A 23,412-nucleotide genomic window follows, 5' to 3' on the forward strand; every position below is an offset into this window, starting at 1 on the left:
ATATATATATATATGTATATACACATATATATATATTGTTGCAAAGACATGACAGTCAGCTTGTGGAATGTTCAGAGCCAAAGGTATGAGAGGAAAGTGGCATTTGATGTACACCTGGTTACTAGGAATTCAAAAAACTAATCAATTTTGATCATTTTTCCATGAAAAAAACTCCAAAACCTCTTAAATATAACAATGTGTTTCTTTTTTTAAGTTAGCACGTTATGAAAAAGGTTGCCCTTCATGCTATGGAAGGGCAACATTTGATACAAAACAAAACTCAGGTTTTCAAGAAAATGACTGCTTATCAATTAATCGCTAGTCGATCTGTAAAATCAGTCAAGCTTAGATTAACTCTTTAATCGAAAGCTTGAATCCAGACTGGTCACTCAACACTTTCTCTGGCCTTTGAAAAAAAAAAAAAAAAAACTTAAAATCATAGGAATGCTAGGACATAAAACATAAGCAGTTTTTAAAATGTAATAAAACCTTACTTGAAACAGCATAAAGATGTGAAATAAAGCTGCTGAACTCATCATATTATATTATGTTTACTTTTATGTATAAATAGATCAGTCATGTTTACGATGCAGAATTCTGAATTTATACAAGATGGGAGCTGTCAATTACAAGTTTCCCTAACTCTGATTGTCTAACTATAAAAATTAATTTGTAGAAATTTTAAAAGAAAATTAATAATAGAAAATAAATTGTGGCAGGTCCTTCAAGGACAAGATTAAGTTGATTCAAACATAAAATGAAGAGATTACAACTTTATCTCTGTATGTGCATCACAGCATAAATGGGAATAATCCTCAGGGAACGTCCACAAAAATGTTTTCACAAAAATCAATCGTCATAATGGTCAGAGCCAATCAAGGAACAAATTGGCAACTTATTGATGCATCAATACTTTCAGAATAACATCAATAAGCTTAGTTTACATAAAACAATGTTCGCTTAATCTTCTAACTTATAACAGTGTTTTACTACATTTAGTCAACTTTTCAAAACATTCCTTTTTGGTGAGTATTTGTAACAAAACAGAAGATAGGAAGTGCTTATTGGAGATAACAGTCAAGGACCCTGACCCTGAGTGGTCACTCTGGCAATGACAGATATTTACACCACGTCAGCAGATTAAGCTCCTTAGAAAATCTATTTTAAGACCTACAAGACTTTAAAGTCATCACACAGACATGTTCTCATCATCCCTTCCTGTACAGAAGAAGAAAAGCCTGTCAGCTGTTCAGAACAAATCTACGAGCATTAATGAACATTTTTTTTCTGTAGTGACGGCACAGCATATGCAAACATGCACGGACTCAGGAACTCAAATCCAGGGAGCAAAGTAACATCATTTACCATCGATAACTGATGAGATGTGGGAAGAAATTCCCCTTTAACAGAAAAAAGCTTCCCTGGAGAGCTGACATAAATCTCAGTCCAGACATCTAGTTTGAAATGGACGGATGGATAGAAGCAAGCCCAAAAGAAGGCAAAATGTAGAATTGCTGCATTCTTTATTCGCTGAACTGGAGCCAAGTTATTTTAGTGGTACATTTTTGTGGTAAAATGAGGAGGGTAAAGGGTTGCTGTGGAGAAGAAAAAACCCAGAGGGAATGAGAAGAAGTCTGACTAGATGAATTTATTTAATCTGAAAAGCTAGATTTATTTCAACAATAAAGGTAGAGATGCAGATAAACTGCTTGGTGACCAATCTGATCAGCCCTAACCAATGGAAAGTCTGACGTTCAGTGAATGCACCACAAAACACTCCCAGCTTGAGAAACAACACTCTTTGGTGGACAAAGTCAAAAATACTTGAATTTAGCTATTTTCAGTAACAGTGAGATGTTTAAAAAAGCACAGAGATTACAGAAACTGTTAAAAAGGAAGTGTCCACTTTCTACAATCTAGATAGGGAGATTTCTAGCTAAAGTCGTATTACAATGTCAATTCTGTTATTATTCCATCTTTGTTTTGAAATAATAATAAAGCGAATCTTCACCTCAGTTTGAGATCACCTCTACTCCCAATACAATAATTAACGGCCACTTATGGTAGAAAGGCTCAATAAACATATTTTTATTCCGGTTCCTTCACTTCTTTTATATTATTATATATCAAAGTTTTACAGAAAACAGATATTGGTACATATAAATGTGTTACCTGTATTCTGTCAAACATGTTTTTTTTCTAGGTTTGCTTAGTGCTCTGGAAAATTTGTTACATTATGAGTCACTAAGTGTTTTAACAGAAAAGAAAACTTATTTTGAGAAGGCAGACCAATATCTAATCCACAAAATTCTATACACAAGAATGTAGGTGCAAGAATCTTTTAAGCATTGAACTGAATCTGAAACCTAGTCACATTTTATGATTATTTTAGACATTTTCTACCAAGTTTAATAAGTAAATGTTTGTCTTCAAAAGGTTGACTAACCATCTCTGTTACATAACTCTTATAAACTCCTGGCCTGGAATTCAATTTTAAGCTGCTTCACACTTGAATAACTATGAAATATGTTAAGAATTCAGTTGAATCAAAGTAAAAGCTGTAATTACTTTAATGCGCCAACAGACGCAAACATATCACAAGAGTTTATCCCAAACATTATTTCATGCTCTCTTTCACACACAAGTACAAAGCTGCTTGTTGTGGGATGCAGGGCGCTTTACAAGGAATGCTTTATGAGCGCGTTGTAACTGTTCAACCAGCGCATTACTGCCACTAGTTGAACAACAGCCACCTCCAACCACGTCTCCGTTATCGGCCTTGTTTGTTCAACCTTGCCACTCATTAGCGGACCCCCCTCTGGCTGTATGAATGGACACGGGGGGTCAAACGCTGACCCTGCATGCCCACTCACTGCCCATACTGCAAATAACAGAGGGCCGTGTGTTCTGCAGATTGCATCACAACTGCACTAACGAGCAGAGCCATCAGCCTGAGAGCACTAATGTAATTATATAACACAATTCCTCTTGCTCGAAGTCAGGGCAGCGGGTAGGGTGAATGAATAGGATGTGACAATATGAGGGTTTATCATGTTACCATTCCAATATAGAACCCAGAATGTGGTTAGTTTATGTGATTTTGATGTTAATGGAGAGGAAGACAAAATAAAGAGGGAAAACGAAATAGAAAAAATAGGTAAAAATAGGAAAACATGAGGTAGAAAAGAAAGGGAGAATAATCAAAGATGGCAAAACCCTTATGCACTTGTTTCCTTATAATCTATCTGGGGGAGACAGCATCACAACCAGACTCCTCATAGACTCAGCACTGTTTCATGTCAAACATGGTCAAACAGTCCTGTAAAATAACCCAAAGTGAATGAAATGTAACTATAATCTTTTTAAGACAACAAACTTTTATAGAGACAACCATAAGGAGGCAGGACTTAATTCTGAAACATGAAGATGCATCACAGAGCTGAACATCTAAACTGCAAAGGTAAACTAAAGTGAGGTTTTTATTGACTTGAAGATCCTGAGCTTCTGGTTTAGCTTTATTCTAATCGTAGAGAGAAAGAAAAAACTGCTGCTCCTCAACAAGAAATGTTAAAAAATATTTAAGGCTGAAAACCTAAAAAATACTTTAAGGTTTTCAGTTGCAGTGAGGCTCAACCTTATTTCTATACATCTTGTTATAAACAATGATATGCATACATTTTATTTCATTTCAATTTTATCTTTAATAAAAGTTCTAAATACATACTGAATATGACAAAATAGATCTGGTAGAATCTGTGATAGTAGCACCAAAATCAACAGATGTCCACCTGATATTTCTCAGAGAGCAGAGTGGAGCTTCAAGTGACGTTTACAGAGCAAAAAGTGTTTGTCAAACTGAGGCACACAGGTGAGTTCATGCTCTGAAGCGAGGCTGAGAACCACCCCTCACTGTGTTCCCCAGGGGTCAAGGTGACATTCCACAACACCTCTGAAACTGATCCAATGGACGGATCGGTGCATGGCTTTTGTTGAATAAGAAATAAGAGGGCATGAAAAAAAGAAGAGTGTAAAAAATAGATGGAAGTATGTTGAAGTGACAGGATGAAAATGAGACGACATGGAACAACTATGAAGTCAGGAAAGGTTCAGGTCTGAAATATGCTTCCTTTTTATCATCTTTACCAATTCATTACTTTTCATATTTAGTTTTGACGAACAACCATGTGCAGATATACACAGGTAATATACAATATTTACTGAAATACAGTCTCTGTAAAGGTATTTATTTTCCTTGCTGATGTTCACATCTACCTTTTCAGTCAGCTTTGGCCTTTAATATTATTGCTTTCTTCCTTCCTATTGTCATATTTTATTTCTTGTGCAAGTTGATTCTTGTGCCTTCTATAGTTGTGTGGACTGCTTAATAACAAATCCATTCTTATTCTTAAATTTAAAGCTAAATTGCGTTGGCTCATCAAACCTTAGATTGTTTGCAGCTTTCCAAAGTAAAGTTATTCCCCAATGCTATTCCTGAGGTGGCTGTGGAAGGAAGCACTATTTTTATTCAGCACTGTTTTTCCTCGTCAACTGTCAGAAACAACAAAAACTCTAAACCATGCTCTGTAATTGTGGCTTTGAAATGAGGAGATAAATACAATTCTCTTCTAGTTTATAGATTGTAAAATCTATTCAGATCGCCTAATTTGTATTCTGTTACAGACCTCCTATGATTTATAACAAGCAAATATAAAAGCTGGTAAGGATCATTGTTATTATGAGTGTGTTATATATATATATATATATATATATATATATATATATATATATATATATATATATATATATATATATATATATATATATATATGTAATATATATGTGTGTGTATGTGTGTTTTCTTAAGAGGAAAACTGAAGCAGATATAATTAAAGAAGCATTGATATGAATTAGGTATGTTATCTTATTTGCAAAAGTTGAAAAGAAATTTGGGTTTTCAGGCATGAAAATACACAAAAGTACAAAAAACATATGTAGTTCAGATTTTTTATATCAGCAGAGCTCAGGTGCAAACATCCACCAAGCAAAGAAAATGTCACTCTTACCGTCATAAAACCAGAAGGCTGGGAACTATCACAAGTCAGATAAGGATGACTGGCGAGATATAATTCCTTCCTCCACTGTTTTTCCCCCTCTCAGGCTAAGTGTCTCCTTCTGGTGTCCGTCTTTATTCCCTGACTGTATCCCGTTTAATGCCTGGGAAGCACATAGACAACAGAGAAGGAGAAAGTTGGAGGGAGAGAGCCAAAGAGAGGGAGGGAGTGACGGAGTAAAAAAAAAAAAAAAAAAAGAGTTCCCCATTCGGGCGAAGCAGTGATCAGATACGGCTATTTTCAGACTTAGGCATGCTCGTCTACAAGGCTGGAAAGTCACCCCCCCACCTACCCCCTCAGTGTATACAGATGCGGGGGGATGGCTAAGTGACAGGGCTGACTATCTCTGTTTTACCACTGACATATATATTATTGTGCACTCCTCACCGTATGAAAATATGTGTTCCCATGAAGCGATTACACTGAATCACGTTTTTGAATACAGTCCGATCAGATTCTGTGGTACAGACGCCATCAGGTCCCGTTGCCTCTGAAAAGTTAAAATCGAACCATCAGGAATCACAGGATGTGTCCTGGAGTGCTTTCATATTTGTGTCTTGTTGTGGGATTTTAAGTCACGCAGTGCCCGGATGTAAGGTGGCCTTTTCTGCACAAAATCCCTGCTGGGAATGTCAAACTTTTCCCACACAGGTTTTTCTCTCTGGTCTTTGCTAGTAGATTTACTGTCAGTGGCTGAAGAACTTACCTGGACAAATATATACATGATCTTAGATCACATATAAAACATGTCACACTATAAACGTGTGATATGCATTTTTCCCCTCTTTCTAATGAAAACAATAAGGCAAAGTAAATATTAATTACAAAACAGTAAACATTAATACGTGTCAACTAAAGCATGTCAGTTCTAATCCTCCCGCTGTGTAATCCATACAGGTATGTATATTTGGAAATGACCACACACAGGCTGAATATACACAGGAGAGAGGTCAGCCAGAAGCACCTCCAGACTACAGACTCCCGGCTATTCCCAGAATGATGATGTAACTACTGCTATTAGCATCTCATACCGAGTTCGAGCCTGGATACCTAAAACCAGTGAGACAGCTACTGTGCAACATGCTATTTTGCCCCTTCAAACTAGGCATGGGTCAATATGAGATTCTCACGGTTGGATAACACAGTAACACATTTTCATGGTATCATGTTATCATATCATGTTGTTCCTAACCCTATAGAAGAAAACTGTAAACCGACTGTAACAGAAAAATTATCCATATTTCTATTAAAATAACATGTTTATAGTTTTCTAATTTAATTTTATCTATTATGTTATTAAATATAGCTTTGTTTGTTGTAAGTGAGGATAAAGTCTGACCGACAGTAATTGTACTACGGCAAATTTTGCTGATCCTAAATTTATTGCTAAGATTTATTTTTGAATTAGGACAAAGTGAAATAGCCATGAAAAATGTTAAAAATTAATTATGTGTTTTAAATCCCCTCAACTGCCACCCTGAAAACACTTGTATGTTATCCAAAGAGTCCCTGAGGACACCGGTTTCATCATGACAGTTAATGGGTGAAGATAGAAAACATAATAATCCCAAACTATGAATCGGTCTTGATTTTCTTGATTCGGGTTTTTAATTCATGACTGATGATCAACCAGAAAACTGCAGCCGGTGGAGTTTTCTCTAAAATAAAGATCAATTGTTTTGGAGGTTATTCCAAAAAAATATATATATTGTTGTTTTGGGAATATTTTCAAGTAATGTATTCATAATAATCCAGGTTCGCCCTCCCAAAGACCAATAAAGTTTCATTTTGAAATGAATACTTAATACTGGAACTGTTATATATTTAAATATCCAAAATAAAACACAACATCCAAAAATAATAAATAAAACAGAAATAAAAACTGCTCAACTGAAACTGTGTACAAAATGGATTATAAATAGTATAATCCATTTTATACTGCCTTTCAAAGCATATTAACAATCACAATGGAAATTATACAGCTTACTTTAATTGATCATGCAATTAATTGATTAGTTTCTTATTGTCACAGGCTTACATCTGATTTCTAATGGTGCTCCTTGAAGGCCCACTTTATTCTGTTTATATACTGAGCTTGGACAGGAACTAACCTTAGCGATATGCTGATGACACAATCATTTGAGCAGTGACAGAAATCTTAAAATCAAACTGGAGAACGTTGTCAGAAAACTTTTCAGTCACTTTATGACATCAGGAACAATAATCACCACACTACTGCTGATAACTGAGATGACTCAATATGATTAATCCTCATTTGCATGACTCTCTTCTGTCTTTACAAATTCACAATCCATTGTGACTGTTCACTGTGAGCTTTAGTATCTGAGCCACTAAAAACATACATCAAGTGTGGATGTCAACAGCAGTCAGTCTATCCAACTTGCCCAAAATTCTAAATGTACACAGAATATTTGTGCATCATGCTTGCAATGTAATGTTCTCTTTAATATTAACTCTAATTATTCCTTTTCCAATTGTGATTTTGCACACACTGATACTGTGATGGTGATAGAGATTCAATATATTGTGCAGCTCTGCCTCACTCACTCAGGTGAAACTTTCCATTGTGATATATAGTAGTGTAAGTAAGAAAAAGGTTGATTGATACAAATACACAGGAATCTGGCTAGAGTAAACTTCATCGTATTGTACTATGTTCCATACAGTCAGAGAAACCTCCAGTCACTGTAGCGGTTTAAAACTATTCCTTAGAATCCCTTCATGCCCATTCCTTCTTTAAACTCAGATTCAATCAACAAACAAAAGACACAAAAATCAGGGAGTCATAAATTTGTTCAGGGAGAGCACAAAACCTTCAGAAATCCATTAAACAATGTATTATCAATGTACGTTCCACATCAAAAGTAGTTGGAAAAAATAACTTGCACTGTGACTTACCAAACAAAAACAAATTAATTATTTTTTTATGACTTGAAATGCTTCTTTTTTTATGGATCCTGGATCAGTTCTGTCTGGGTCTGCTTTCTCTTTGCCACTGAGGGTGTGATAATGTCAAAATCACATTGACATCTGCATGAATGAGACTTAAGCAACACTTAACACTGAAGCTTGAGAAATACTTAGCTAGCCTGCATCTGACAAACCAGCATGTGGCTCCAGGAAACTTCCGGTCACGTGCCGCGGATCATTGAGGTATGGTGAAAAGCTGAATACTGACAGGTGCTAATGACTGAACCCTGGAGCCGAACAGATCCGCGCTGCGACAGGGGACCAATAAAGTCCTGCGCTGAAGTCTTGACCTAAAACCCCATCAACAACCCCGCTCTTTATCATCTCACATCAGCATTGCTTTACAACCACCAATAAGTGAGGCTCTACATTTATCTATTCCATCTACATAAACTTTGCAAATTTAGCCTTACAGAAGAATACCTGGTTTTGCTTATAGACTGACTATTCACGATAAATAAACAAACTTAAGAATCTGAAAACATTCCAGAGCAGATTATTTTTGCAGCAACTGACACAAATCTAAAAGCAGTGACACTTTGACCTATGAGCCACTCCAGACTACAGTATCTGCGTCGACGTGGTCTCACCATACAGTTTCAACACCCAATTCATTATCAGCTTCTGCAAGGCCCTGCCATTCCAGCTAAGTAAGTGGCAGGATATAAAAAGCAGACGGAATATGTGTCACTCAAAAATACTTAAACCTTGGAGACAATCAAAATAAAAAAACAAGATCTGTCATAACATGATGCAATGGATTATGAACCAAGATGATAAATATGTCATTTCAAAGCAAAATGGATGATTTTTTTATGTTTTATTTTATTCCAAATTAGCCTGCACTGGTCAGCTTTCTTCCCACCACTCTCACCCTCTGCCATATGAACAATACACTTTCTCTCTTCATGTAACCCTAAACTGACAGATGTGAGTTAAAGCTGACGGTCACTTCCCCTCGCTGACCATTAATCACATCAAAGTGCTATGATCCCTCAGTGGGAGTGTGTATTTAGGCCTCTGAGAGGTTGATTGGTCCTGCAGCCCCTTCTGAGACAGACAACTGCCAACTGTTGCTCATGTTGCATCTTGCTGTATTGCTTCCTCTCTGCTAGACGCGGCCATGTGGTCACAAACGGATATTAACTACGACTTTGAAAACAAAGAGAAAGAGCAAAGAGAAAAGCAGGCAGTCACACAGGTAGGCCTCACCGGGAGAGGTGAGGTTCCCGGAGTGATAGTGTTACACATTGTGCACCCTGGGCACCTCCCCACTCTACCTAGTAACACGGCATTCAGATGGATCCTGCAGATACCAGCCTCTACCACTGGCCTTTTCAATCTTTTCCTCATGACATCATCCGTTCATACCAGGTAACAGAAGGAAACAGGAACATTTTTTTTCTTTTACATAGGTTTGACTTAAGGACAAAAGGGGAAAGTTAAAGTATTTTGAAGTCTTTGCATTTTTTTAGGATTTATTTTAAGTTGTTTTAATGCTTTATGTAGGGCTAAGCTGTTGAGGATGTTATAATTATGAGATTTGCTTTCATTGTTGTATGATTAACTCTAGCGTCTGTTATACTAATGCATTTTATAAGGTTTATTTTTTAATTTTAATTTTCATACTCTAGAAAAAACAGAATAAAACTCCTGCTAAATGTAGCACTTTTCAAATGTTAAATGTGCAGCAAATATCTTTAATAGTATAAACTTTCAAACTGTAGTTGCCACACCATGACTTTTCATATTTTTAAAGATCAAACATATTTCCATATAGCTAGCAAGGAGAAAGTGCAGCTGCCTTCTTTCAGCCATGTGGAATTTTATTAAAATGACTTTAAACGCTGTGACAGTTTTTCTTTATTTTTTGCAAATTTGAAAACACTAACTTTATTTTTCTGGTATGATTTAAAATACTTGTGCTGCCTTCATTTTATATGAAATATGCTAATTTGTTTATGATAAATTGATGCTGTTTCTGTAAAGATCTAACATTATCTGGTAAGGTTTGAGCAAAAATATACTGAAATTATACCTAATAGGTGGAAAACAACTGCATTGTTGATTTTAGAATTGTAACATGTTTATCTTCCTTATTTACCTTCCAAAATAATATTAGTTTTTTTTCCCCTCTTTCCTTTTTGGCTAAGAAAAAACACAAGATAACCTTGCACATAACTGCACACTTGCAATGTACATGTAAGAAAGTCATAATAGAGTCCAGCTCTGGTATCCATGCCACACTAATAGTCTGCACCATTGTGTGAATCCAAGCTAACATTACAGATTCCCCCCAGGTCTCTGGGGTGTTGGTTAAGGGGGAATATTTCAGTTCATGTTTACAATCACCAGACTTGTTCAGTTCACGCCCTTCTCTCATTCTTTTACATTTTAAACTCAGTAATTATCTGCCCACATGCGTAGAAGCCTGTGCTTGCAGCTTTCACCATCTTCCTGACCGCATCTTCTCTTGATGAACAGGCAGCAGCAGCAATCCACCGGAATGCACGTTTATGGAAACAGCCAACCAACCGCATCCCGACTGAGCCAAGTCCCTCGGGTTGGGTCTATAATAGGGCAGTATTGTACTCAGTAACGCCTTTAAGCACACAAAGTGTCCCGTTTAAGCTGTTTACCTACTATACAGCTCAGCCTCCATCGAGGCTGGTCCGTTGCGGCTTATTTGAGCGTTAACAACATAGTTGAAAACTGTGCTCACCTACCTTAAAACGACTGCCTCGCAGTCCTTAGATATGAGCAGGAAACCAGCCCCCTCAGCATGCGAGGTGATTAAAAGTTCTCACTTCGGCAACGGCGGAGAGGCGACACGCGCGAGCTGGTGCTGCATCCGTGTGATGAAACCATACACCTGCTTTTCAACGCTGCTGAACGCTGCTGGGTATCGATCAGCTCAGCTAACTAAAAGGTAGTTCCTTCTCCACCGTTTCCTCTCTCACTCCCTCTCTCTCTCTCATGGGGGGTCAACAGGCCTAGGGAAGTGAGGCGGGGAAACCTGTCCTAGTCCGTTTTCTCACCAAACAAACGCAACAGCAGCCGGAGTGGCGACACTATTACACCGAATGCCTCTTCCTCCTCCTCTTCTCTTTCTTCTCGAGGGGCGCGCCAGCCGCACCGCGGTGCTGATAAACTCTGCCGAACCACCTACGTCCAGAAATGGTCAGAATCTTCCGTTTCCGTTTGGCTATTAAGTGAATGATGCCGCGGCTTCATGCGCAAAATGGCCACTGTTATTTTCATTCAGCAGCTGACAACCGCGAGCCTCTCATTGGGCCACCGTGTAGCCATGGCAACGCCCGCGGTTCAATCAGTGCTGGCAAAGGACACAGGCCTATGTGCGGCTCCCTGACAGGAAAGTAACACTTCGCTTTGTATTCTCACAAAGGAGAAACAACAGCTGACCTCATACTTGTATGAGGTTATGTAGAGGTTAACAAAATATTATAATCAGTACAATGTTATGGGTTGCTAGGAGTAAACAAATGCTTTGAAAAAATTATGCTATCATTTCTGATCTTGTCATATTTCAAAGGAAGTGTGAAGATATAGTTTGATACACAGTGGTCTACCAATATTCTCTTGGAGAATTGCTGTGAGTCTTTTTTTATTGAAAGGCATACCAGGATTCCTGCTGGGTTTGTATGTCAGTGAATTGTGTTCACCTTGCACCAGCTAGGAAGATTCAAAAGTTATTCAAATCCCAACAGCAAGAAAACTTCTCTATTAACTTATTAAGCACATCCATATGTGAGTAATACATCAGTGTCAATTTAATACCCTGGAAAATATTTTACATTTTGTCACATTACAACCAAAACTTTGATGCACATGTGTTTGATGGAACAACACAAAGTAGTGTTGGTCTGTCACATGAAACAGACGGGTCTTACTTTGTAGAATATCCTTTTGCTGAAGCAACAGCTGCAAGTCTTTTGGGGTAAAATTTTACAAGCTTTGAACATATAGGTAGGGATTTACAAGGGTGTGGGCCCCTGGGCTGGGGTCAGTTTTGGTGCTCTGTCCACAAAAACATTTTTTTACTAATGCAAATTACATTACATTAGTAGCATTTGAACCATAAAAATTCATTGGTAAAATGATTTTTTACCAAATAACTTAGTATGTTAAGATACTTTGTTTTCCACAGCTTGTTATAAGCCACAACTGGCATTTCTGCTGTAAAGCCAGCTGTGATGCAAGCTAACTGCTAAGTTAAATGCTAAGTTGAATTAGGAGTTATGTGTTTAATTGCTAACCAGAGAATACAATGCTCACATTCACCATCCTGTTAAAATATTTAGACTGGATCCAGGAGTGTAGAAAATGTTAGATATCCTACTGCTATGACAGCAAATCTAGCCTTTACACTTCATTATACTGGATCTATAATATTGTGTGACCAGTCTATATATTATGACTCTCTCTCTCTTCCAGCTTACTACAAACTCTCAGTGTGACAGTTGAGACAAAGTGACTCAAAGTGTATGCATAGTGTTTCTAAGAAAGCCTGTTTCTAAAATAGGAAATATATGTCAGAAATTGTCTATTAAGTCAAAGAAGAAATACTCTGATCTGCAGGACATGATTCAGCCTTTGTAAATATTTAATGAATGCAATAATTGTCAGTGCTGTGTACCAATATTTATTGCATTTTTTTTTAATTCTCAATTGTTTCGGTAATTATTTGTACATAGTGTCGCAGTCAAACATCAACATACATCTTGGTATGCAATTATTATTAATATTTGATGGAACAACACAAATATATGTTTTTTTTATATAAATTGCAATTAATTCAGTTTAATGATATATTAATTATCAAATCCAAGTAAAAGTTTGATTCATTTCCGTGTCATTTTATATGCATAATATTTTGACAGACATCAATTCTAGAAATTCACAAGAAAAACTTGTGGGTCACCAGAAGGGACCAATATTAGCTTGACTAGCTACTCAAACTACCAAATAATTTATTCATCACTCAGTACAACTATTATTTATCACTAAGAATTTTCTTGCTAGCACAGCTGAATTTTCTTACTATCAAGAAAATTCAACTGTTTTCATTATCAATGAGATATTTTAAAACTAAGGAAAAAGTACAAAAGATTTCAGAAGGTATTTAAAAGCAAACATATATGGGGCCATTACAGCTGTTCATTCATTATTCCTTCGCCATTTCGTACATTTTTTTGTTTTGATCAATTCCATTATTCATACCTAATATTATTTTTTGAGTACAGAAGTACAGAAAGGGAGGTCTGCCACAAGAAGTCAATTCTTTCCTGACTTAGAGAAGTTTTACTGAACAAACAAAGGGCAGAATTGATCCAGAATTGTCTAAAATTAAGGTACAAGGTAGGTCCATTTTAACCTCCTGAGTTTCCAAATGCTATCATATAAATGCTAGATTTAGGAAGGATAGTAGCCTTTTGAAAATCTCACAGTGTAACTAATGACTTCTCTTTTAGGAAATACACATAGAGGTTGATGCCAACTCTGGTAAGGGCAGGTACATGATGCTAACATGGGCATTGTCTTCCTATGCATTTCTGCTTAATTCTCATCTCCCTTCTGTGCACCATCGGATTTGTCCCATTGACCTCGATTTCAACTGGGCAGAAGGTTCATGATTAAGCTGGTGCATTACATACGTCACAGCCTAACAATAGCAAGTGGATAAAATTTAAAACTTCAACAGAGTCCTCCCCTAAAAAAAAACAACCGTTTCTCAATAGCCAAGGGTCCAGACCTATTGCACGAAGCAAACATAAAACAAAGGGTATCTTACTAGTAGGCTAGTAAGATGCTAAAGTTAATTTTTTTAAAAATCTTTATTTTGAAATAGTAAGACCTTGTTTTATACCTTCTGCTCTCTAACACACAGAGTGTGATGTCACTTCTGCTCTTATATCAATAACTAAAGTCTAGCCATGATAGCAAGGATAGAAACAAATATTATTTTAATGTTAATTACATTTTTTAAAGAAAACTTGTACTGGATAAAATCAGTGTTGGGAGGTCAAAATTCTACAAAACCAGGAGATCAAAATTTGGCAAAAAAAAATAAAAAATCTGATCAGTAGAGATTTTTACAAACTACATATATCTGTTTAAACCTAATCATGTGCAGAATCAATTATATCCATAAAGAAACCTTTTCTCTGTCATCTTTAAAGGTCCACAGATTTAGAACGTTAATGATAGCTGACCTTTTGCGTAGTGTCACCAAGACCACGTCTGCGTATGTGTGTGTGTGTGCGTGTGTGCGTGTGTGTGTGTGCGTGTGTGTGTGTGTGTGTGTGAGGGTGCACACATGTTTTTCTGAATGCCCATCTACACATGCCTGCATGTGTTTGGCCTTTCATCGCCGACTCTTATGACCAGAATATATGGTCTTTACTGAAACTTGTCAAAGGGATGCCTTTTATAGCAGGTATGCTATCTGTAGACATGCTTTCAGCGTTGCATTTTGAGGGCCTGAGTATATGATGATGACACATTATGTTTGGTATGCAGAGATCTGCGGGTGATAGAGGTGTAGACATACAGAGAGCAGAGCAGAAGACCATACACATGTACATTATTGGAAAAGTAGTCAGGTTAGCTGAGCCACCTCACAGGAATATCTTTCTATAGGCAAGAAAGGGACGGAGGGCTCATCATCATGCGTCATTCATTTAGGGAAGTCCAGTGTTGACACCACAATCTGACCTTGGATACAAGATACACACAGTTTAACCATGGATGTGATACTAAAACTTAATAGTTCACTCAGAGTATCTGTATCTGAGCAAGGCCTTAATTCAGCTACAGGACCCTTGGTAGGATCCACTTCATGTCTGCAATTATCTAATGTTCAACCCTATCAAAGCACACTCCAAGAATAGCACTAGAATTAAGGACTGTGGTCTGGCACATAGAGCTTGTGAGAAAATAACTTATTTATCTTAGCAGTGGCACTCTCTCACATCTTTCCACTGATGCCTTCCAAAGTGAACCGCATTTGGAACAGCTGATACCAAGGCCCACTCGTCTGGTCAATGTTGAAGAAGCACTTCTGTGCTGAATGTGTGGCTGGCATCTGACTACAGGAGGACATTGTCAGGCAATGACATCATGGTGCTCCCACTTCCATTCCAGGCATGCTTTGATCTCTTAGGGCCGTCCAGGTGAAAAGTTTAAGCAGATCTGAGAGAGGAGACTGATGCTTGATCCTACAGCACCTCTATGTTTAGCACTGCCACAAGGTAAGGTATTTATTTAGTTTAACACTTTTTGTTGTTATTTTTGACATTCTGTTGTCCTCAGTTCTACATGTTCATGTCAGTAAGTTAGAGTATAACAGTAATATATTTTGTAAAATTTCAACTCTGATATATTTCTTGCATATATTGCTGTTATTTTCATCCCCAGTTCAGATTCTCACAAAATTAGGATGTTGTCAATACAGAAATGATTAAATAATTTGAAAGTATTATTTGTACTCGGTACTTGATCTGGGTTTTGCTTGGATTTCTACATATTTATCTTCAATTAAGCTTTTAATAATATTAGTTACAACACATTGAACAACAAGCTTATTTAGCAATAATCATTTTAGCTTACTTCCCATGAGGAGATTTCCATTCAACATATAATTGTGGAATTGGACATTTCAAAAAATTATTTTGCTTAGTGGAAACACCATTTTATGGAAAAAAATATTTTGCATTTAGATGAAAAGTTTTGGTGATAGGATGAAGTGGTTTTTAGGTCATGTCGAAATTGGAAATACTTTTTTCACATTACATGAGTCACATGATCAATAGCCAGATGTTGCCACTGGAACAATCTGTGAAGAAGAATATGACAGGAAGTAGTTGGGGACCATGGTTTTTTAATGCCTTATAGTGTGAATAAACTCATTTAAATGTTTTTCTCATATAATGGAAATACCACAGTTGCAAATTTTTATTTTATTTTTTTCACATTAGCAGAGTATTGATGAAGTTTTACGCACATTTGTAATGGTAACACAACTAATGTGCGTCTTCAAGGTAACTGCCCAGACAGTATTATCTCCCATTATTATTGAATAAAGAATAAATTAATCTAAGCATGTATACATATAAATAGAAACAAGATTCACATTTTCAATTTAATTGCTGATATTAACTATTAACAGATACAATAGAGTTCCAATTGATTTATCCTCAACCACACATTCTTTGACATCTGTCTTAATTTATTTTTCGATTTGCTTTACTTGGTCTGGTCAGACAAGTGTTGTCCAGCAGCTGTCACTCATTCCCAAAGTTGCGGCTCACTTTAAAATCCCAGCACTGTGGCCCTTGCTGCCCTTCCACATGAATCAAAGGAGTCGACATTGCCCTGTAAAAATGCCGGTGTCAGCCATGACTCAGTTTATGAAAAGCTGGTGCAGCAGTGTTGTGACACATGGCTATGAAATGATGACACAAGAGAAAAATGACCAAAAAATGGAGGGCGAAATAAATTGAAGGGTAATAGAGTCAAAAAAGTCAAAAACAATATAAAACAATGAGTGAGACACATTGAGAGGATTTTTTAAAATCCGAATATCAACATGAAGATGTCATTCTAACTTGAGTATGTTTTTTGGTAGAAAGTAGTCTCCTGTTTTAGACACAGAAAATCTAAGGATCTTTAAAGTATAATGCATATATTACAGTAAGTCTCGGCATTGTTTTTGAAAGCAGGAAGACAATAATCAATGGTTCACATAATGTTGGAATTATTCACACAGTATTGGATTAACATCTATTCAGCTTAGAAAATCATTCTCTAGTGAGATGATTTTGCTGGTCATACTTTTTGCATTGGCAATAAATGAAGCATAGCAAAACCATCACACATTTCAACATTAACCAGAGACAAAAATAACTCAATCTCCCTAAAATAATTGCAGGTTTTTTTTTACACCAGTTGCTCTTGGTGAAAATTAAAAGTGAAAATACTAAAACCTTCTATCTAAGATGACTGATCAATTCTACATCTAATAATGTAATAATGTGCATATAATACTTTACAAAGAGAATAAATGTATAGTATTTAGATGTATAATGAATTTTTGAGGCTGTCCTTCCTCAGCCATCTCAGTACAGAGACATAAGATTACATGATTTTTTGTTACCCTTCTCTGAATATAAAGGACGTAATCTGCCTCTGACCTCTCACACAATATCTCTCCTTATCAGGAAATGAAAGAAAAATAGATTGAATTGGGCTTCCTGCAATGTGGTTAGCCTTTCATGTTTCAAGCATAATGGAGTTTATTTCTAATATTACTTTAAGCTTCATGCAGTGCCTTTCGCTGTGGGTGCACCAGTCCCCCCTCTATGTGAGTGAGTGCTCAACAGACTGATAAGTGGTGTTGTGACTGAAGAAATGTTGCACGACCTGCTGCTGATGCATTGTCTGCCACCGCGCTTCCCAGTAAAGCAGTGGGGCTTCTCTTGCTGACTTGCGAAACACCAAAGTGGAGCAGTCCTCCAACCTGAAGCTCGTTTAAATATGAGCAAGTTTTAAAATCACTGTTTGCTCACTGTTTGGAGAACTAGAAAGCTAACTCTTCGTAATATTCTGTCATTGTAAACTTGCAATTTATTTGAGAAAAGAATTCATCTTCTCCAGACATTGGATACAAATGTACTACATACTTCTTAATTTTATTTATAAAAAAACGGAAGAAGCAGGAATGCAGTCCACTGCTGCAACGTCCGAGTCCAGCAGGAGTGAATGCTGCAGGTCAGTAACTCCATGGAATCTGCTGCTTTTCCTTAGATAAAGATTGTTTTGAATCATGAATTGAACTCGACTACACTGTTTGATAACTTGGATCAATTTGAAATGGATGTACTTGACTTGTATGATTGGATTAAATGAACCTTTTTGAAAATGTCTTATGACAGCATTTCAGAGATTTCAGCCTGTGTGTAAACTGATTTATTTTTAAGATCTCAACTGGGATTTCTGGTATTCATTTTAATCCCACAGCCTGAGATTACCCTGCTTAATATTAAAACAGGGTCATTACTTCACTTTAATTACTTAGGTTACTCTAATAAATATATAGTTACAAGTAATAACTGTGCTTGGACTAAAAGCTGAATTGAAAGTTATTTTTTTTGCTTTACCTTCTTTTTTTTTTGCTTTACCTCAAAATCTAAACTTAACCTAATGGCGTTGAGCAAATTAGGCAGACCTGTGACTCTGAGTATTAAGCATGCATAATACCAAGATAATAAAACCATACCATACCAAAATAATGATAACACAGTGATTGTGATGTTCTATAACTTGACATTGGCATCATCAACAAAATCACCAAGACAAACCTGAACATGGAAAGCATCTATGAAGATAAATATGTGCCTTGGATTTCTGTTTATTAACTAATTTATTACACTTATGGGCTGTAAATCCAGACATAGATTTAATTTCAGATTCTTCTCGGGGCCTCTAATTAAGTAATGGCTCAATAAATCCCTGCACTCCCAGGAGAGAGATCCGGGACATTTACCAGAAGCCGAACAGGAAGAGATTAATACAGATCGAACACACAGCAGTGGTGACACAGAATGGCATTCACATTTAGAAAAACTATGCACATATAAACAGACTAAGTCACTGTGGGAGGATTTAAAGAGCAATAAAAATTACAAAGAGCCCAGCTGTTTGTGTCAAATAAGAAAATGCTGAAAGGATTTTGAGCAGTTTGGAAAACGGTTTGGAAAATTTCACTCCTATCAAACTCTAAATGTTCCTTTCCTCTGAGAACGGTTTGAGCGTTCTCTGCCTGTCCTCCCTCTGATCTCTTAGGGCCAGACAAATCAGTTCCATTTTTTCCCTCTATATGGAATGTAGCTCCTTAATTCCTTATTCCTTCTTTGGATAACAGCTTGGGACTACTGCTTCAAAACAATTTGATTTACTAAATTACTTTGACCCAGGGAAATATGTGTGCATTTGACTGAAGAGGATGTATATTTTCATTCAAAACAACCAACAAGTAAAATAAATTCCCATCAGTGATAAATGTGTTCATATGTTGATACGGTTATTTTAATGTGTGTTCTAATAAGGATTTGTAAAAGGATCATTGCACTTTTATTACATGTTTGTGTTGGTGTTGGTGAATTCTGAGTTATTGCTCTAAGAGACAGTAACTGAGTCATATGAATAATTAGATGCCTCTTTTTGCATTTGCAACATATTAAAACTATTTCAAATTTAAATTGTACTTCTTTTGATGTGCTCTGTAAAAAAAACAAAAACAAAAACAAAAACAAAAAAAACCTTTAACTCGTATAACATCAAGTGTCCTTGCTAAAATGAGAACAAATATGCTTACTACGGAATGAATGAATGGCTTGCAGCAAATATTGCACCTAAAAATTTATTGTTGCATTTTTTTCCATGTCGTGTAGTTTATTTTCTCATATTTACTTCATTATAAATTGTTTTATTTTTTTCCTGTAATATTTCCTCTTTTCATTTTATCCCCTCTTGTTTTACTCTTTTACACATTTCTTTTATTTTTTCTCATGTTCTCTTTTCCTACGCTGAACTAAAACAATATTGAAGAAATACAAAATATGAAAAACTGAAGAAAAGTAATGAAAAAGTAGTAAATAGAAAATGTATTAGTTATAGAACATAAGAAATAAGAAAAATATAATAATATAAGTAAAAAATATAAGTGTTAAATTATAAAAGAAAGCTTAATAATAAAACAATAAGATTGAAAATAACATTTAAAAATAAATAGCAATAATTTAGACTCAATACTTTTGACAATGATCAATAGTAATTTATGTCACACTGTATAATCAAAATCTTAAGGAAAGTTCTTTATTTTTTTGGATGCATTATTTGACAACATCAATTGCTTTATCAAGCCATTTATTATTTTTTACATATTTTACCAAGTTTTGCAGGACTCGTTCTCAATAAATGTCTGTCTGCATAAGACTTCAAACCAACTGGGTTTACAAATCTAATAATTTCTTTGCTACTATTTCTGTCAACTTGGCAGAAGTATATTAGCTGTCTACTTAGATTCTTTCAATTTCTCAATTGAGAGAATTTTCTTTAAATTTTCTCTCAATCTTTTGTAAAAGATGTTAAATTATCATGCTAAAGAGCCATAAATAAAGTGGTTAAAGCTATTTTGAACAAATAAAATATATAAAACAGATTGGGACTACAGGAATCAGCATGTACAGGCTCTCCTCATCTTGCCAACTGCCTGGCTGAAATCGACTTTTCTCTCAACAAGCTGATGGACTCCAATGGAGGTAGCCTAGTTTTACCTTTTAGAGCTGAACCAGGCTGAAACAAAGAAGCCAAAACCCAATCACCCCACGCTTGTTTGACAGCTCTGCTTCCAGTCTCACTATTAAACCCACACACTGTGGCTGACACAGCCTACAGGTTCAAAGGGGAACTCATCCCCTCCACCATGTTAGGGTGGAGATTCGATGGAGGAGACAAGGTGGATTGCTCCCTCATGGCCCAGGCTGACTATCACCCTCAGGTGGAAGAGTTGAAGTATCTCTAGGTCTTGAAATGATATTGGTCTGTTTTGGACAAAACTGCCAGCTCCATTCAAACACACACGCATGCACGCACGCACATGCACAAAGATGAGAATAAAGTATCACACCCACACATCCGATCTGTAACTTCAGATAAACACACCAACCTGAGAGCAAGTTGCAGTTTGTTGCAAAGCTGCAAGGCCACAGTGTCAACCACACCACAGCTCCTACTAACAATCATCAAAGGAATCCTGACAAAAGAAAGAAAAAAACCATCAGTAAGTATTAGAAAAGCTCTGAAGTTTGGATTTCTTTGCTCCTTTTCGATGCTCAGATCCATAGCTATAACTGAGCCTAATGTGCAGCAATAGTGAAATAAAGAAAGTGATCCAGTTGAATAACCGTGATTGATCTCTTGCAGCTCTTATATCCACAAGTAGTTGAAGAATGAATTAACTCACATTTTATTCTCATGATTTTACATGTTACAGCTGCTGTGTTTTACAGTGCGGGGCCTGTTTAGTGGTACCACCAGTAAAGCAGCAGGATGATCGCATCGTGAAAGTTGAAATTTATAACTTTACTCTCTAACCTAAATTTATTAAAGTGAAGTTTGATTTTTCTAAAATTTTCACTGCAATATTAAATTAATAGAACAAAAGATTCCTCTATTTGAAAGTTTTTTGCATTTTTTATATGAAGCACAATGTGCCCAATCTTATATTTGGTCACCTCGCTAGACAGAAGCTGAAGCCTCAGAGTGTAAGTCATTTATTTATCCAGCTTTAGCCTAAAACTGAAGCTACAGACAGGTTTCTCTTCGCATCCCATCATCTCACTGCAGTAATTCCTGCAACATGTTTTCACTTTGCAGTGTCTGAGTTGCACCCCTAATGAGGTCAACACTGGATTCAGAGCCCTGTACACCCTTACCCACTACATTTCTCACTCCTTGCATTTCACTTAGCTCCATTGCAGAGAGCAAACAGAACCATAGTAGATCCCTGGTGCTGATTCCACTTGACTATTGATGTCCTGTCAGCCCCCAGGGGCCACTTATAGTGAGAGAAGACCAGAGTCAGCACTTACCGAGCCTCCAGGCGCTGAGGAAAAGCACACAACATGTACAAACACAAAAAAAGGAGATTCAGGAAAACAAAAAAATTGACCGTTGTTGTACAGCTGTTGTAGCTCATATTAATTTTACGGAATGTTTTTCTTATTTTCACTCTTTGGGGAGCTTCAATATATGTCAGCTAGTCGTTTTGGTGGATGTGAGAAAATTTCACTTCCTGCCGTCTACAGAGAGGTATGCTGCTGCATCCCCTCAAATGTCCAAGTGCAATAAAAAAATGCTCAGATGTTTCACTTATTAACATCATCCTCCCCTTCCCTTTACACTCTGAAGTGTAACAGGCACTTTGTTCCCAAACATGTTGTGAGGCAGCAGCTCACACTAGTGGCAGATCTGGGATTCTGACCTCCAAACATCATTGGTCAGCATAGCAGGGAGAGGGAGAGATACTGCAGTGGGCTTTTTTTTCCTGCAGAGGACTGAGGGAACATGCTACATATTGTCGCTATTCATGTGCATTTGCACTCGGATCATCTCCGCTTGTTCTGCTTCACCAGCCAGGATGACCTAATATCCTGTTTGTCTGAAAAGATCGAGCTAATAAAGGTTTTAACCTACTATTTCACGTGTTTTCTGATTTCTTATTAAATCTTGTGATGTTTGTCTCCTAGAACTCTTACGTCATGAAATCACAACTTCATGCATTAGCTTTAATGTTAGGTTGAAAACAGGCAAATCAAAAATCTAAAAAAAATGAATAAAAAAATAAAGCACTCATCAGAAGTACTCTCACTGCTCACCTGTGTGCAATACTCCTCAGTGAGGATGATGATAATAATGTTTCCATTTGAGTTAATGTGCTTGCTTATATAATCTAGGTTCACACACGTCTTTATGTAACTGGAAGGGTAAACTCACTGCTTGTGTCGAGGCATCCCAACACGCTGGAAATTCGCTCTGCAAATGAGGGAGAGGAGCTTTACCCGGTCCAGTAGGATGAAGAATGTGGCACACGCGCTCCTGTTGACGAGGCTGCTGCCTCCTTCCATTTATCCATTTTGCATGAGTGCATTCAGTCACAGGCAGGCAGGCAGGCAGGCAGGACACATCGGCTACACTAGGTGAAATGTGTGGATCAGAGCCACCTATTTAATCCACTTCCATCCAAATTGAAAGTTATTCTGTAGAGAGTCTCGCCTCGTCCTGGTTGCTGTCACCCTCCATGCTTCAGTTCTCCCCCTTCTGTCTCTGAGAGCGCCGTATGATTCAGCTGGATGTCTTCTGGCACACCAGCTCTCTCTGCATCATTTCCTGCTTGTGATTTATGTCTCAGTTCATTTCACTATCATTGTATGTCCTATAGAGTTTGTATATACAACCACAGCCACAAAGCTGACAGTAGAAGTTAGCCCTGCCTTTAACAGCACTTGTGTAGTTCAGTCTTTGGCACAAAGCCTTGTAATGTAAGCTGCTTCAGCTTAGCGGCAGCATAAACCAATCAGGTGGCCTAAGAGCTGTCCCAACAACAACCTGCTGATTATCAGAAGGAGGGAGGAAGGGAAAAACAGGAGGTAGGATGGTGTTAATGTAGCTTAGTGTGGTGGAAATATGGGGAAGGCATTTCTTAATTATTGTAAATCTACATGCTTTA

At 36.9% G+C, this 23,412-nt stretch overlaps 1 protein-coding gene across 27 annotated transcripts in view; it reads right to left on the minus strand.

The window, feature by feature from the left end:
- Nucleotides 1-23,195, minus strand: part of sorbs2a (sorbin and SH3 domain containing 2a) — a 76,947-nt gene extending 53,752 nt beyond the window's left edge. For 6 of the 27 annotated variants that reach the window (XM_015041990.1, XM_015041988.1, XM_015041993.1 and 3 more), the window contains exons 1-2: nucleotides 10,829-11,387; nucleotides 5,064-5,214 (exon numbers count right to left, since the gene is read on the minus strand). The gene's annotated coding sequence lies outside the window, so the exon portion shown is untranslated. The other 21 variants (XM_015041995.1, XM_015042001.1, XM_015041999.1 and 18 more) reach the window with 14 other exon arrangements.
- Between the last annotated feature and the right edge of the window lie 217 nt (nucleotides 23,196-23,412).

The sequence above is a fragment of the Poecilia latipinna genome, unplaced genomic scaffold (genome assembly GCF_001443285.1).
Source record: "Poecilia latipinna isolate Pla-1442-1.1 unplaced genomic scaffold, P_latipinna-1.0 Scaffold574, whole genome shotgun sequence".
Taxonomy (NCBI): Eukaryota; Metazoa; Chordata; class Actinopteri; order Cyprinodontiformes; family Poeciliidae; genus Poecilia; species Poecilia latipinna.